This window comes from Anoplolepis gracilipes, chromosome 11, assembly GCF_047496725.1.
Source record: "Anoplolepis gracilipes chromosome 11, ASM4749672v1, whole genome shotgun sequence".
NCBI lineage: Eukaryota > Metazoa > Arthropoda > Insecta > Hymenoptera > Formicidae > Anoplolepis > Anoplolepis gracilipes.
Genome location: NC_132980.1, coordinates 8,838,125 through 8,855,655, shown reverse-complemented (window position 1 = coordinate 8,855,655; position 17,531 = coordinate 8,838,125). Strand labels below are relative to the sequence as shown.

General features: G+C 35.6%; 1 protein-coding gene across 5 annotated transcripts in view; it reads left to right on the top strand.

The window, feature by feature from the left end:
• Window positions 1-8,208: 8,208 nt before the first annotated feature.
• The window catches only part of LOC140670956 (uncharacterized), a 251,243-nt gene continuing 241,920 nt past the window's right edge, over window positions 8,209-17,531 (top strand). For 3 of the 5 annotated variants that reach the window (XM_072901880.1, XM_072901876.1, XM_072901882.1), the window contains exon 1: window positions 8,209-9,286. The gene's annotated coding sequence lies outside the window, so the exon portion shown is untranslated. The remainder of the gene's footprint in view (window positions 9,287-17,531) is intronic. The other 2 variants (XM_072901881.1, XM_072901877.1) reach the window with 1 other exon arrangement.

Here is a 17,531-nt window from a genome sequence, read left to right as displayed (position 1 = left end):
ATTTTGCTTGTAAACAGTCAGCCGTGTATATGAAACTGGAGTCTCACTTCATGGAAACTCATAATTAAGTTGAGAGTTTTGGCTTTATTTTTAATAATTCTAGAAATTATAATTTATTAAATAATTCTTGAGATGTAGATTAAACAAATAGTGCTGGCCATTAAAAGAATAGACCGAGAAAGTTGGGACAAACTGAGACGCCAGGTACGCTGCATCTCACTTTATCCTTCGACAATTTTTTTTTTACCATTCTTGCAAAATTTTAAACACTTGAGAATGCAGCAATAGTTCTACAAAAAGTTTTATACGTAAAAATTCTTAGAATATTATATTAGATAATTATATAAGTTAGATCGTCTGAGACACTGAACGTAAATGAGATTTATATTATACTGGCGTTTCGATACCTAATTTGTTTAATAAATATTCTAACACTTACGTAATTGTAATAATTTTTACACATAGAACTCTCTCTTTATCTCTCTGTAAAAATTAAAAGTAATTGCAGAATAACACAAAGTCTCATTAATCTAGCGTTTAATTTGACAATTTAATTTGTTTAATTAATATGTTAATAATTGTTATGCATATATATAGAACTTGTTGTATAACTATTGTGAAACTCTTAAGTACTTAAAGTCTGACAAGAAATGTTTAAAAAATCGTCGGCAAATAAAGTGAGACAACGTGAACTAGGGGTCTCAGTTTGTCCCGTATAAATATATATATATATATATATATTTTTTTTTTGTTTATATATTTAATGTCATAACATAATATTGAATATTAAGTACATACTCTTTGTCACTTTTAATGATACAGAAATTTTATATAAATGAAAAATTATCTTATAAAAGTTATTTAGTTTTTTAGTATATTTATAAATCTAACACTGAAACTTAAGAAGCTCTGTGTTTTTTTTTGTATGAAAAACATTAGAAAATGCATATAATAAAAAAATTTATTTCAGAGAAAGTTGTATTGAAAATATTCTTTTTACTTAGAATTTTGAATAAAAATACTTGGAAAATCAGGAATTTTCAGGAAATTGTTTTACAAAGTTTGAGTAGACACTCTGTATTTACGATAATGATAATGTGTTAAAAATAAGTCCAATCATATAGCTGTATATAATAATGCATGGATTGTTCTTTAATAGATTATGCAAGAATTTTTTTTAGATAAGTGAATAATCGTATTTATAATACGAATAAATACTAATAAATAAATATTAATTATTTTTGTAACACATTACTCATATCAATGTTTATAGAAATGCTTTGCTATAATATTCTATTAATTAGTTACAGAATTAAACTTGGATTTTACAGGTTTCCATTCACACACACGATAATTAAATCCGTTTGATTGACATATGATTAATTAAGTTTTATACAGTGTGTACCTCGTAAAAATATTATATTGAATACGCGCGTTGAGATATAGGTATAAAGTGTTAATAATGCATATCGATTTTTTTCACGTTTTCGTTTATTTAGCTCATATCTAGAAAAACTGAGTTAAATCAGCAAATATCCAAGTTTAATTAGACTGTTTGAATGCATAATTGCTAATTTATATTGACAAATCAATGAAATGTGTAACAAGTGTAGTATCCAGAAAAAAAAAAAACATATAACGGACTATGACGCGAGATAGAAGCTAGTCGATTCGCCTTGGTTGCAGCATCATATAGGATAACAGAAAATATAATAGAGATAGAAACACATATATACGAGACTTGAAACGAGGAATCAAATTGCGTTTTCTGGATTTGCACGAAAAGATCCAGGAAAATGGTTAGGTGATACAGTTCAAATTACAGGATAGAAAGGGTGAAGGGAATGATGTTATTTACCAATAATTTACTGCGGTAACGTTGTCCTCTTTTCTATTCTATATAGCTGGATATATAGGAACAGATTGATATATCTACAATGCATCCGTTGGGAATGTTGTCCATTTCGTCTTTTGCGTCCGTATCGATACACATCTCGGTGTAGATATATTAAGAGAGATTCGTGTAGCAAATGTGTACATGTACATATTGCAAATGATATATGTATGTACGCGTGCCATAGATACGCACATGTGCACATAAACATTGTCAACATACTTTGCACCAACGATCCGGGCCGGTTTAATTTCGACAAGATCAAATTTCGATGCCATTAACGCGAAAATTATTTTTATACGTATATTAATGAACAAAAAATATATGATGATAGATGTAACATTTATCTTTTTATTTATTTTTTTATTTGTATCATTTACTTCTATTCACTATATATTGAGCTAAATTTTATGTTTTATATTTCAATTTGAATATTAAAGAATCGTTTCATTCTTAACTTTATTTATTGTCAGTATCACAGAGTTTTTGAGCGTTCTATTTATTCTAAACTAATTTTGAACTTGTGGTCGTAAAGGTGTGTGTTATTAGCATGTTCATGTTTTCTTTAAAGAATTCTCACCATAAGCGTTATTAAAAAAATTTTCAACTATTTCTTTTTGTTCGAAAAAATATATCTACTTTAGAATTGGACAATATTTATGATGAAAATGTAAATGTGAATATTTGCTTCGTGAAAAATAATTGTTTTAATAAAATATATGCTTTTACATGCGCGCATCTGAAAAAAAGCTATCGCAAGAAAAAAATTACAAGTAGAAAATTAGTTTGTTAAATTGGAGTGGACTCATAGATTGATTTGATTTTCGGTAACGTCATTTTTATAATTTTCTCAAGTTGATTTTTTTTCCTCTTGCTTGACAAAAATCACAATATATACATGCGCTTGTACGCGTTAAGACACACAGCTGCGATTCGCATCGATAGCAGCAAAATCAGTATGCAGGCAGTGACTAAAACCATATCGCATGCAAGGCGACACATGCGACAAATAGCTAAAAAGGCCGTGTTGTTCGCGGATGTACCTTTACATATTCACGCTATGTGGCGTGTTAAGGCGCATTTACAGCGCGCGAGACGCGGATCGCAACGGCCGCGTATACGATGCTGCAAGATGACGCATTCTCGTTCACGACAGATCGACGCGAACGCCAGTGTTCTCAACGTGATATGCGCAGTCCAACTTTTCTTATTTGTACATTTGTAATACAGTGTAAATGCAACCCGTTTAATTTCAGTGTAAATATATCTGCAAGTTATGAAACGTGCAAAAAAAAAAAAATTGATAACTTTCGTACATTTAATTAATGCGTTACATTGTTAATAACTAATTTTTAACATATTTCTGATTAAATGTGTGGGCGTTGGATAAAGTTGGATAAAGTTATTGAAAAAGTTATAAATTAAATAACTGATTCTTTTTCTACATTATAACAGTGGCCAGACAGCGAGATAAAATTATGTAGCTTTTGCGGAGTTAATATATATTTTAATTTACTTTTAATTTATATATAAAAATTTTAGAATTAAATAATTTCATACAAAAAAATAATTCTAAAAAGTTAATGGGATATAAAATTCTTTTTCTGTTAAGTTAAATATAATTTGAAAATTTATACAGTTATAATTATATAGAACGCGAAAGTCTTTTGACGTGAAAGTAATAGAAGAAAAATTTTATTTAAATAAAAAAAAAAAAAAAACAATGGTACGTTACAGTTATTTGACTTTCTATTCTTTTAGATAGGTTTATTACGAAATGTCACTATAATTATTCTTTCACACCTTAGTTAACGTTTCTTAATGCCACTTTAAATGATCTATAATTTACGATATACATTTATTTATACTTTTATACTTATTTGATTATATATGTGTATTTTACTTCTTTGAACGCTTTTGTTTCTATCTATAGTTTTTACTACGCGATGTAAGATCGATATAAATAGAATTCTATCGTAAATTTGGTGGTAAATAATAAATCGTCTATGGTGGATTTTTTACTCATATAAAGTATCATTGTTCCATATATCGGGGTCGTAGATAAAAATTCATAACGGTCGCACTGCGGGTTGTCTACGTAGATGTATAGAGATTCATTATGCTGTTCTGTCTCTAGAGCGATGTGTCCCAGTGCAACCCTGCATTCTGTCGGCTGCGCTCGTAGTACGCTGGCCTTTACATGTTCGCCATTGCCGTCGTCCGCGTATCGAACACTTACAGACAGTTCTCGATTTGCCGCGGTTAATGCATTCTCGCGAACTAGCGTGTAAATCAAATACGCACAAAGCGAGAAACGATTTTGCGCGTTGGCAATACAAGCGGTTCTTGTTTGGTGCGCTTTTGATTTACGTGGCTTTGGATTTACATGATAGTTTTCGGGCATTGCATTAATGCGTGCGAGTCGAATCGAGTCGAGTCGAGTCGAGTCGGATCGAGTTGAGAGAACTGTACCAGTAACATCGCGTGCAGTTTTCATCCCTTCGAGTACACATACATACTCGATAAGTACGTGTGCGCAGGTGCATTCACGCTCACCCCCCTGATGTACGTACAGAGATCCGCATGCGCTTACACGTACACTCGTACGTGCGGCGTATGCCGATGGGTTGCGGTTTGACTCCGGTGGCTACCGGATAGGCCGCCGTTATTATCCGTAACTCGCGTTGTGGTTGGAACGGAGCAAACGCGCTCGAAAATCCTCTACTCGAGGAGTCTGCGTCAGCAACAATCTCCGTTCCGTAAGATCGTTCGTGTTCTTAAAGAACAGAAAACGAAACGAGTGCCTTTTAAATCTAAGTGAATGTCCATGTTATACATCGTAAATAAAGAGCTTGAATATCGCTGGAATTTGATGCATCCCGGTAAAAATGTGTCTGCATTTCGGTAAATATATGCGAGTATTTTCAAGACATTGTCGTACATTAATTTATAAAATAACAAATGCGTTGCGTAAGATTATTTCGTACAAAAAAAAAGAATGTGTGTATTTAACCATTGTTAACGATTTTAATTCTCTAGAATATGTAAGCAACATTTCTAAATTTATACGAAATTTACTTTTTATCTTGCATATTTCTCCTGCATTTGAATCAAATCGGATAATATTGTTATTATTTATATAGCTCTTGTAACATTTTATTTTCATAAGATGGTTGATAATAACTTGATATAAATTTAAATTATAAAGAGATGTAAGTTTGAAAAAATATTGCGTGGGGGAGATAATCTTTTCGCGAGGAATAAACGATCGCGGGACTAAGAATGCTGCCAAAATATATAATGCGTGTCCGAGGTTTTCGTATCGACATTCGGAAGTGAGCGATTGAATTAAATTCCTCGTTGAGTGCTTCCGCGATATAAGATATGCGCTCGGGTTTTTGGGGAAGGAAGGGCCCCGGGTCTAACGTGAAATATTTTACTATTCGGCGAAGAGGGCTCTCGTCCCTTTTCATCGTATTCTTGGGGAAAACTGATAAAAGGATCTGGGAGAATATGTAGAGGATGGGGTCGGTTCGTAGAGAAAAGGAGGGAGACTCCTGGTTTAGGGTTTAGGGTGGGTTTTCGCGTATCCCGCGGTAAAGCTTCGTCGGTGGAAACGATCGGATTACCATTTTTTAGCGCCCACTATCCACCCAGCGAGAAAGCATGGTCTCTTGCTCTCTCGCCATCCACCAACAAGTAATTCCGTGTTTTCAATCTTGGCGAATGACGCGGAAAGAACCCAGCGTCGGCTTCCGCGCCGGTCGAGCAGTCGTTTGGCTTCTGAAACAAATGTCCAGGACCATAAACTAAATTAGCACTTAGCGCTGAAACGAAACTGCCCGGCTTGTCGTTGAAATCTTTGCTGTTTATGGATCGACTTCTGTTTACGATAGATAACTATCAGGTTCGATTTAAGTCTATTGTACATTAGCGATGTGAAATGAAACGCGTAAAAGTTGTAAAAGAAAAATGTAAAAGAAAATATAGAATTAAAATGTAAATTAAAATGTAAATAGGAGGACATATTTACATCTTATTAAAACATTATGTAAAAATCCAATATTTATAATACTAAAATAAATATAAAATAAATGTAAATTAAATATACCTGTACGTATCTGCATATAAATAATTTTGATATATTTTTAATGATATTTATTAGAGAAAATTGTTAAATAAGGATTATAAACACGCGCGCGCGAGAGAGAGAGAGAGAGAGAGAGAGAGAGAGAGAGAGAGAAAAAAAGTTAAACACATAGATATTTTATAAATGTCTGAAATATACATTATCAATATAAGATTATCTAACATTATTAACTTTATCATTTCACATTAATATAAGTACAATTATGTAACGACTTTATTATACATAATGCAACAAAGAATATAAAATAAATATAAAATAAATTTGGCAAATATGTTACACAAATCATATTTTTTACAAACAGAGGAAAGAAAAATAACTAAAGAAATCATTTTAACGTGCATTTGTGCTGCATGAATCGTATTGCAAAACGCGAGTTGTGAAATATTCTATACACACATTCCGCAACATTCTTTCGTTGCTAGTTGAACAGTGCAATTTGATTCTAAGTTCCGTGAATTTTCCTACGAAATACCAAGGATGGATGTTAGCTACAGACGGATGATTTTTAGTCTCTCTTGTTGCCCTTCGAGGATGCGGTCGACAGCATTCGAGACATGCTCTTCGAGAACCTTTATGAAATCGTGGCAAAGCATACCTGGCCCGAAAAAGCAGAGGTTGCCCGGCGCGATCAGGTATGCCGAGAATGGACTGTAGTTCTGCCAATGGGAGGATAACGTTTCCGATGGGTGGGGAAAAAGAGATGCTCGCGAGCCACTTCGATATCTTTTTCATATCGGACGCTGATGGTTTTCTTTTCCGTGAAAGGAACATTGAGATCGGAAGCCAAAAGCGATCACAATAACGTGTGATACATTTGTGTCTGACATTGAAAATCCTGTCGCCACAATAATTGACACAGACAATTTTCAATACAATATTATCTTATAATATTCATACACACGCGCACACACACACACACACACACTTATGTCGCAACTTTTATTAATAAAAGTTTTAATAAATTTTATTGGCCGAGTTTCGGGTCAAATTTATTTTGTAAAATAATATGCTGGTCTGTTTGGAAAAATCTATGTATTTTTTTAATATCCTCTATTTTTTGAAAAAAAAAAATTATGAAATAAATCTATTATTACAAAAATACCTTCTCTCTAGTAGAGACAATAATATTGGAAAAAAATTTATTGGAAACTATTAAATAGGTTTTTTATACGTAATATTTTTTATATAAAGCGTAAACGCTTTCAAGAATATTTTTAAGTAATTTAGTGCCTAACATAAAAGAAAAATGAAAAATTGGATGAAAATGTGAGAAATAGAGTCTATTATCATAACATTTTCATTTCGCGGGCAAACTCTTTCACAAGAGGCATTAATTTAATATATAAATATATATATGAAAATAATAATGTAGCATGCAAATATATACACAAGTACTCTCATGCTTACATGATAGCTTTTAACGCACGGCAGATATTATCGATTAATGCTATTATTTAGCGCTATTTTCGCCAATTTCATAAACATAACAAATGCATAATAGAAACATCTGTTCGTGGAAAATTCTCCATATCATTGTGGTATATGTAGAAAAAATTAATATTATTTTTAAAAATTTATTTTAAGTTATTTTAAATTTATATTTTTTTAATAAAACTTTAGGGAAAAATAAAAATATTTTAATAAAACTTATTTATGCGAAATAATTTTTAATTTTTATGACAGATCCTTGTGTAAATTATTGGTATAGTTCTTCAATACCATATTTTTTTCTCTCTTCCTGTAAATCAATTATGTAAAATTTTAATACAATATTTATAAACTTCAGTTCAGCTAATAAACTTTAAATTATGTATTTTAACTTTTTATTTTACTAAATCAACAATTTCCCACTAAAACTGATAAATAAAATTTTAACATAAATAAATTTTAATATAAATTAACTCGTACACAAGATTCGTGAATATGTTTGAATTTAAACTTATATAACATTAAACTTGTATAACATTTAACGAAATTAATTACTGCGAAAAGTTTTCTAAGAAATTCACCTTTTTTTGCCGATTTTTTCCGTATATTTATGAGCAATGATTGATAATAGATGAAAATAGCTATTTTAAGATAGATGTGAAATTTTCATAGTTGGCGGGACTCGAAGATCCAACTTGGAATACGGCACTGATGCGGTAGGGTGGAAGAACATAGGGGAGGGGAGGTCGCGCGACAAGGGTTGGGAAAGCCGAAGCGTGGCTCCTCCGGGTGGGGGGAGACGGTACCTCGAACGACTACGCGGGCCTGTCGGGTGCCCCTCCGCTCAGTCCGACCCGGACGTTCGAGGGAGACGCGTCCGTCTTCCGTGTTACGTACACGCACCAGTCATACGCACGTTGTGTGTCTCTCGCTCTCGTACGCGCCCGTAGGATTCGTATCCCGAGGCAGTTTCCGATCTGTGGTGCCTGTTTAACATACGTATATACGCGTAGAGAGAAAGAGAAAGGAAGAGGGAGAGTCTCGTACTCTCGGAAACGACCTCGTGCACGCGGTACACGAGGCCTCCTCGGACGAAAACGGAACACGCGTTTGCCTACACACAACGTAGACGGATATTTAAACGTGTCGTCCGCGGCGGGGAGAGAGAGAAGGATACACGGGGGAGGGAGGGAGAGAAAGCGAAGAAAAAGCTCTCTCTGGGCCGCCTCGCCGCCGGCTTTCCACGGCCACGAATCGATACCACGCGACCGTCGTCGTCGTCGTCGTCGTCGTCGCTGCCGCCGCCGCCGCCGCCGCCGTCGCCGCGTCGGTTGTTCCTCTCTCTCTCCCTCTCTCGCGAACGCGTGGCTCTTTTTTCGATCTTTTCCGCTTTCTTCCCCGTTGTTCGTTTCGGCCTGGGGAAAGCGGAATCGCGACGCGCTTCCTCCGCGAGGATTGCGGAAAAATGCGTCCACGACCGAGGATCGACGCCTCGAGGTGCGCGACATAATTCGAAGCTCATCCCCCGGAAAGGGGAACGTAACGGTGACGGTCTGTCTGTTTGCTTTGAAGCCTCTGTTTCGTATAAGCGATCCGGAATTGTTCTCTCACGAGGAACCGTGATTGCCTGTGACAACGATCAGCGGGACGACCGGTCGGTGTGAACTTTTACAAGTGGCGGTTCAGTGACACGTGACGCTGTCTGTTCTCTCGTCGCGTTTGTCTCTCTTGGTGTATTCTGTGACGAAGCAGGTAGCGCGGCAGGTGAGATATACTGCGAAGAGATCTTTCACCACCTTCTGATCGTCGTAAAAGTAAGGAAAATTGCCTATTCCAGCGTTGATGGCCCTCCCTTTATATCGGCCGCGTCGCGTTTTTTTTTTTTTTTTTTTTTTTCCCCGGAACTACTTATTGTTAGTCCTGGAGGTAGCGAGATCCACGTCCACGAGAAGGCGATTTTTCTCACTTCGCGATTATCTTTCTCGCCGACTTTCGCCGCGTTATACATTTGAATTATTACGCTTATAAATTATGTACTTGGCGGGCGACCAAGGTGCGCTGATACCGTTAATTTAAAACTCTAGTGTTTCGTTGCGACGTTCGCGTATCCGCCCTCGTTAGACCCGACTAATCGCGCGAACTTGTATTCGCGTGAACGTCGCGTGCTCGACTTAACTACCCATGATCGAACTGGTGCTTAACGGCGCGAGTCGATCGCGCTAATTACTTTCTCGTAATGTACGCTTGAGTAACTTTATTGTTAACATCCTTTAATGTTGACAACTGTGTGTGTGTGTCATAGTGTTTAAAAAAATACAAAATTATTTATGTAATAAAATTAATATTTATTTTAAAATCCTATTTAAAATCCTTCTTTTTTCTCTCTTTCTCTTTGTCAATCCATGCGACGGAGTATTTTTTCGTTAATGATCTTAATATTAATTTTATTATGAAAAAAAATTTATTTTTATTATTTTATTATAATTATTAAATCTGATATTGATTTATTTGCAAAACGCAAATCTTTGCACTGTTTTGTTTTCACGAAACAATATGTATTATGCAATGTATATTGTGTGTATTTAAATTTGAGAGAGAAGTGTTTATTTTAATAATTTATTTTATTTTGATTGCTTTCTCTCTTCTCTTTTTCATCTTTAACAAAATTACAATATTTTCAGTGACAATATATATGAAAATTAATAATTATAAATCATTGACATTTCTCTACCATTGATTTGCGAATATATTTTTGTATACTTCTATTTGCGCTTTTAATCTGCAATATTCTACATATAATGTAATTGTTGTTTATTACACATAATTTCACGCAAAGCATATTTTCCAAGTTTGATAATTTTGCAATAACAGATGCAGTTGATTAAAACTTTTAACATTGAATGGATTTTTCATGAATTCTTTCGTATTCTTCGTATGCACTATACACAATTTGTAAATATATTGCGAGATACGCTAGACATATTCTTGAAAATATTTTTGTTTGATTCAATATCTCTCGATATTAAAAAAAAAAATTCATAAAGTACAACGGAAATTGTGAAAATCTCGCATACTTTGAAACATTCGTTCTCATTGTCAAAAAATTAATCGTCTTTAACAAGTCTAATGTTAGAGATACGCCGACGAAACGGACAAAGCGAGCAGTCGTCAAACGAGACCTCGTGCGGGCACATTCTCCATTCTATGCTATAATTTATGCCCCTGACATGCCACACGACGAGGACTGCCTCTAATATTTTGTAGGGTCTCTTTATATCCTCAAAGATGATCTGTCGACCATATTAACTCTTTAACAGTGCAGAGTTTACTTTGTTCAATTTTTATAGCGCGTTAAGAGACAAAGAGAAATTAAACTTATTATTGCACAGGTTTTAATATAATTTAGATATATTTTAATTGGGCTTTTCTATGATTTTTTAAATTTGCTTGTTAATTTTTTAAATTTTATTTTAATTTTTAACGAGAAAGTCAACTCAAAGTATATACATAGAAAATAGAATTTTATAAAAAAATATGTTAATTCTGATATAATAAATAGCTTTTTGTAATAATTTTTTAAATGAGAACAAAAAATCTAATTAAAAAGTTTTTTATAAAAATACATAATAGGTAATTAAGTAAGTATTATAAGGAAATACGTTTAAAAATATTTTTATATTATTTCGGTATCGACAAATATATTTCATCTATTTTCCGAATATGTTGCTAGTAAATAGAAATTTTGACTTAAATTGTTTAAAGTTTATTTAATGAATATAATATATGAATTAATTTCAAATATTTACGTTAATCTCATTACAATTGCTCGCATTCGAAATACTATAATGCTGAGACTGTAATAAGAGAGAGTTGCTTCTTTGGGAAAAATTCGATCGATTTGTGGAATCGAGTGTCGCTCTGCGTAAATAAATGATCGAGCGTGAAAAGCCAAGGGAGAAAGTACACAATAACAGACCTATAATTTTCCTCCCTCGCCTATAGACTTGGCACGTCGCAGACGGTGCGACAGATATTACCATCGTTCTGAATTCTCTCTCTTCTTTGAGAAAAAGGGGGCGAAATAGGTAGAATATAAATGTACATTCCACTCGTTATTGTTGGCTGAATTAATTACGAATTTATGGAGGGAAGTTGCGAGAAAAGAAACGGAAAGTTCTCGGTTCGATGCTCACACCGAAAGCAGAAATTCGTCCCGCAGATACGAATGCTTATATTCTTGCTTCCCTTCCTCCCTGACTTTTCTTACAACGGTACGCCGAGGTATATGAAGCTTGCAGAGCGGAGATGATGCCCCTATACTTTAGCGCGCTTAATACACTAGCACGTTATTGTGTGTCTCCGGAGTTCTTGCCGGGAAACCCGACAACTTTGTTTCAAGGGCTCGCGTTGTCCGAGATACCTGTGGATTAAGACACGATGAATATCGTTTAAAACAGTATCATGCGACTAAGGGGGATGAGTCGACGATGAATAGTTGTTTTGTCTGTTTAGCGGTACTTATAAAGTATAAAATTACTATTTAATTTGAATGTTTCGGAATTTTGTGTATAATTGAGAGAGAAGTAAATAAGTAACGAGACGAGGAGTGAATGAAAAATAATTATAATAACTTCAAGATGTTCCAGTGATTATCGAGTGTAAAAATCATTATTTAATATCCGGATATCATTGAAAATTAATATATAAATTTCCGGGTAACGCTTGTACCACTCGATCGAAGACGATTTTTCCGTCAAAGCAGCTATACTCGAGAACTTGTGGGCGGTATCTGCGCGTAAAGATGTTCTCGCCTTATTCCAATATACCTTCGTCCAAAATACCTTCGTAAAGGGTTCTCCCGTCGTTGCCATAAAACAGAAAATCTCACCGGCAGCCTCGCGCGGCCCCGATCGATCGTAACCTTCTGCGAGAACCTTCTCCAGTCTTGCTAAAAAAAAAAAAAACCGACATCAGTTCGACTTATAGACCCATACGGTTCCCTAAATGATGACTGCGCGCGCACGTACACGTACGCTTATTTAAATACCAAATAGACCGTACTTCTCCGCGTCGCGAATCTCGTGGTCTGTGATTTTCGTGCCGTCGTCGTCTTCGTCGTCGTCGTCGTCGTCGTCGTCGTCGTTGTCGGAGGGTCGGAATCGTCGTCGTGTCGTCGAGGGTGTCTTCGGGGAAGGGCTGGTGGGACGTGCCTCAAACGAGGCATAAAATCGGAGATGAGTCTGTCGTCGCAGAGCGAGTTCGCCCTGAATTGAGCGAAAGAGAAAGGGTCGCGAAACCGTTTCGAGCTCCACAGGGCGCATTAATCAATGCAGAAGAATAGCCCCTCGCTCTCGCCGCTGCCCACCCTTTTTGTCGTCCGTTCTCTGTTGTTAGTGCGTATAATCGCGAACGTATATATTTTGTCTGCGAACGAATCCCGGGTGCTACTGGTGACCGACGATCATTGAGGGTGAAAGAATTATTACGCGACATACACGGGATACGCATTAACATTGTAATTTTTTTTTTTCAAATTTTGTAAATTTTTATCAGCAACTTGATTCTCTCTTCTCCCGATGAAAATTTGATTAGGAATATTAGCTACTTTCGCAACTTTTTAATTTGCGATACTAAAGTCTCCCGGCAACTGACTCTCGAAGTAAGATTCTTAATCAAGGTAAAGTGCATTTGTAACTAATGGAAGAATAAGATTTTCTACTTGCACCTCCGAAAGTTCATCCGTTATAACTCCAGCGCTATTAACAATCTAATATCCTCTTTAAGAAAGGATTGATTTAAGATGTTCAAAGGATTTCTCCATAGATAAAAGAAGTTACTTAATTTTTTATACACAATTGAAAATAGTGATAATACGTTTGAAAATTACTTGTATTAATAGCGATAATAATAAATTAAAAACTATTAAAGATGGAAAATTTTTAGTTTTGAAAAAAAAATTAATAATGATGTAAAATAAAGCTGACAGAACAAACAATTAATATATGAATGAATAATCTAATGTAACATGTTTATGACTTTAGCTATCATGTAATTATGTAATTTGTATCAAATAGATATCAAATATTATTTAAATATTATTATAATCCTTGAACTCTCTTTACACAATTATAGTACTCAACATTTTTCAGTTTTACTCTGTGAATTTTAAAAAACATTTTGCATTTTGCAAATAAACATGAGTTAAAAGGAAGCATTGTCGATTCAGTGTAAAGGCTCAGAGTCGAGGTCGCTCTATTCTCAACACACGATTGCGGAGAGAATCGCAATATCGCCTTCGATGGAAATGATGGCTCCATGCAGAATTCTGCCTCGTTTTCTCGCCCTCTCAGTTGGAGTGCCGTGAAACGAATCGCGCGATGATGATAACAACGGAGTTATTTTTTTACGAGCCCTTCTCTCGACCTCTCGACGCCTCTCGATGCCCGAACCTTCCGCGCCCTTTCACCTTTTTCTCCTTTTTGCTGACCCACGAATTAATAACCGTTCCGTTGCTGCGGGATTAAAGTATCCTCTCCCGAAGGGATGGATTCCGCCGAGGACGAATCCGCAGGGGGCGACGGGGCAACACAGCGGGATTGGCCGCGAAAATTAATCACTCGTTCAATCTGCGCGAAATCACGCCGTGTAATCGTTCGCCAGGGTTCGTTATTAGCGCTCGGAGCACTGCAAAGCGGCCGCGTGTTGTATTGTAGTTTCGTCGCTGCCGATTTGGTAGAAACGCCGGCAAATCGAATGTTTCGATTAATTGGCGCCGAGCGACCTTCCGGCTTTTTGCTGATCCCGTTGTTCTTTGGCGTGGAACGTCGAGCGCGCTTACAACTTCTTCACCATCGGTTTCATCGTCTTGCTTTTGGATCGCGCGTCTTACGAGATCGCTAAGCAGAAACAAAGCTAAATCGTAGTTTTGTTCTAATAAAAATAATTGTTAAAATTAACTATGCAACATTATATTTTTGCATATCTCGCCTTATTCTCATTTTTAGAATAATTTTGGAAAATTATATGAAAGAATTTAATTTTGTTAACTTTTAAACGTATGATTTTTCATTATCGCTGTTTGTTAATAAAATATTGTGCAATCAAATTGCATGTAATCCATATATAGACATAAAATATATTTTTAAATTTCTACGCAGAGAAATTGGAAAGGTAACTTTTCATATTTGCGATTTTAATTCAAAAGCAACGCGTGTTTCGTAACGTAATCACTCGTGGCTTATAAATGCTAGGCAAGAGTGCGAGCGGAGGAGCAGCAGCATCTCCGTAAGCGGGACTCCATTTCGGGCGAAGAATTTTAGCGAGACAAAGAGGACAACATTAGAGTCCTTTAGGGTGGAGAGGCGCGTGAGAGGGAAGAAACGAATGGACGCGAGACGCGAGAAAAAGATGGGAAGTCGGACTAAGACTGATAAGACCTCGTTATGGATTCCGGCGGCGTGCCGGGATAGGACGTCCTCATTGCCCGAAGTGTCCTGCAAGATACGAAATAATGTCGGCGCGCGCGCGCACGAGCACGCGGAAACGCGAGGATAACTTATCCCGTCCACGCCCCATGGAATTCCTCCTATCTGCCTCTCGAAACTCGTATCTCCGTTTCCGTGACTCATCTCTCTCGCTTCCAATCTCCTACTCTCGGGACAAATCTCGCTCCGGGATCGTGACTACCCTTCCGAAAATAACGTATATCTGGGTGCGATTAGATCCCACGGACTTCTGAGAAAACTCTCGAAAAAAGATTGCAGGGCAAGACGTTTCGTTTGCGAGATTTCGCTCTGTATGTTACATGCGACCGTAATACCACACGGGAATCTTTCGACGCGATAACATTGTGTCACATGAAAAAATCTGAGGCGAGAATTGTAAAGTTGAAAAATTGTATAAAAAATAGCACATGTGACTCTACTGAAAGTAAAATTTATATATGAAGGCGATTAATATTATGAATATTATATTTTTGTTATTCTTGACATTTCAGGAAAATTTAGTTTAATTTATTTATATCTTTAGTAAGAAATGAGATAGATATGAAAAGAGATGTTAAATATTTTTATATCTTTTATTAATGTCAACTTTATAAGCATATAGTTTATCACAAATATATAAATATGATAAAAATTGAATTTTTTTAGTCGAAAAACAAAATCATGAAATTTTATTATCTAGAAACAAATATAAAATAATTTTGATAAATACAAATTCGAATCAAAATTGCATAGTGATAAATGTTTGATTTACTTCCGTTAGATGCTATGTAAATGCGATACGACGCTCGCAATAAAGAAAGAAGATTTAAGATGCACCCCTAAGCTCGTGATTATTTCTCGATGGAGATACTCGAAGACGAGGGGTCGGGTCGAAGACATTTTCCAGAGAAAACACTCGGCCGTACCGCCGGAACTTTATTAGGCACCGTCTTATTTCTCTCCGCAACGCGGACCACCACCGTCTGCATAGTTCTGCGAAGAATTTCGCTACTCGCTCTCAGTGCAACAACACTTTGGAAACTGGGTTCTATTGCAGAGAAACATCCTATACTAAAGAAAATGAGCGTGCGGTCAAAATGTAAAGATAATAGATATAGCGGTTCTATGGCATTTAGTTAAAAACATTTTATCTGTAATGTTACTGCAACAAATGTTTGTAACCAATAATAGTCCGAATTTTACAATATTTTTAGGACAATAACCACAAAAATCTCACGCTCTTCTATATACTAAAATATATAGAAAATGTACTACATATATATATATATATATATATATATATATATATATATATATATATATATATAGAGGACATTTTTCTCTGTATAAAAATCAGCTCAATACAATTGTTGCGTATAAAACGATTTCGAATTTATTCAATATTTTTTGATATAATTATAATGAATTTTTTCACACAAAATAAACATTTTAATATCTCTCTTGTCAATATTGATTAATTATTATATACAAAAAATTTTTGTTTTCCAAAATTTTACTTTGAAATTAATACTTTATAAATTCTAATCTGCTCGCGAGAAATACGCTACAATTGTCGACTTTATGTGTAGCGTATATATATATATATATATATATATATACATGTTTGCATACATGTAATACTTTTTTTAAAGAAAATGTGTCACATGCAATTTTTCGAAGCAAAAAAAAAACTCGCGTTCACAACGTTAAAATTACCATTTATAAAAAGAGAACTATATAAGAACCTTAATTCTCTTCTTTTTTTATTTATAATTTATATGTAAAAGAAAATTGGAAGAAATTAACAAATAGTGAAAAAAACTGTTTCTCTATTTCGTAATACCATTGTTTCAGTGTAGGTACTTGCATCATGCATGCGACTGTTACCGGAAGCCATGAAGTTGGCGTCGCTTACTGTGGACGGTTCCGCCAGCGGTCAGACCGGAACTTCTTACGCGTGATGCTTGTTACATCCGTTTGGCGGGCTGAAGGGAGAGGGAAGGATCGTGGAAAAGGGGATGGGGAAGAGAAGGGCGAAGGACAAGAATCTCGCGAGTAACTCTCGCGACCAGGACTCAACTCGCACCGATGAAAAATTCACGTCGACGATAACTCGGCCGTTGCATTTTTCATAGCGTCGCAAAACTTTCTTATCCGTCGCTTATATCCGGTGTCGTTCTCGACCTGTACCGACGACCACGTGCCTCTGGAGGCTGATAAAGGCGCTCGCCTGCGCGCGCGTTTGTTGCATTTCCGTCTTGATACCGCTTTCCGTCGTTTCTTCTTTCTCTTTCTTTCAGTTTCTGTTGTATCTGTAGGATTTTTCGGCGAATCGAAATTTCCCAGAGTTTTCTTCTCCCGGTGGGAGAAAGTTTATTTCCTCTCACACGTGTGTGTATTGTGTCGTTGCAATATCGTGACTGAATGTCGAAGAATTCTCGCGGTCGGGGAAAGATGATTGATCCTCGATCTTTACTTTGCATGAATTTTTATATTTTATTTTGCTGTTGAGTAATTGTCAATACATTTTTAGAATGCATATATACATTTAAAGGGCATAATTATTATAATTATT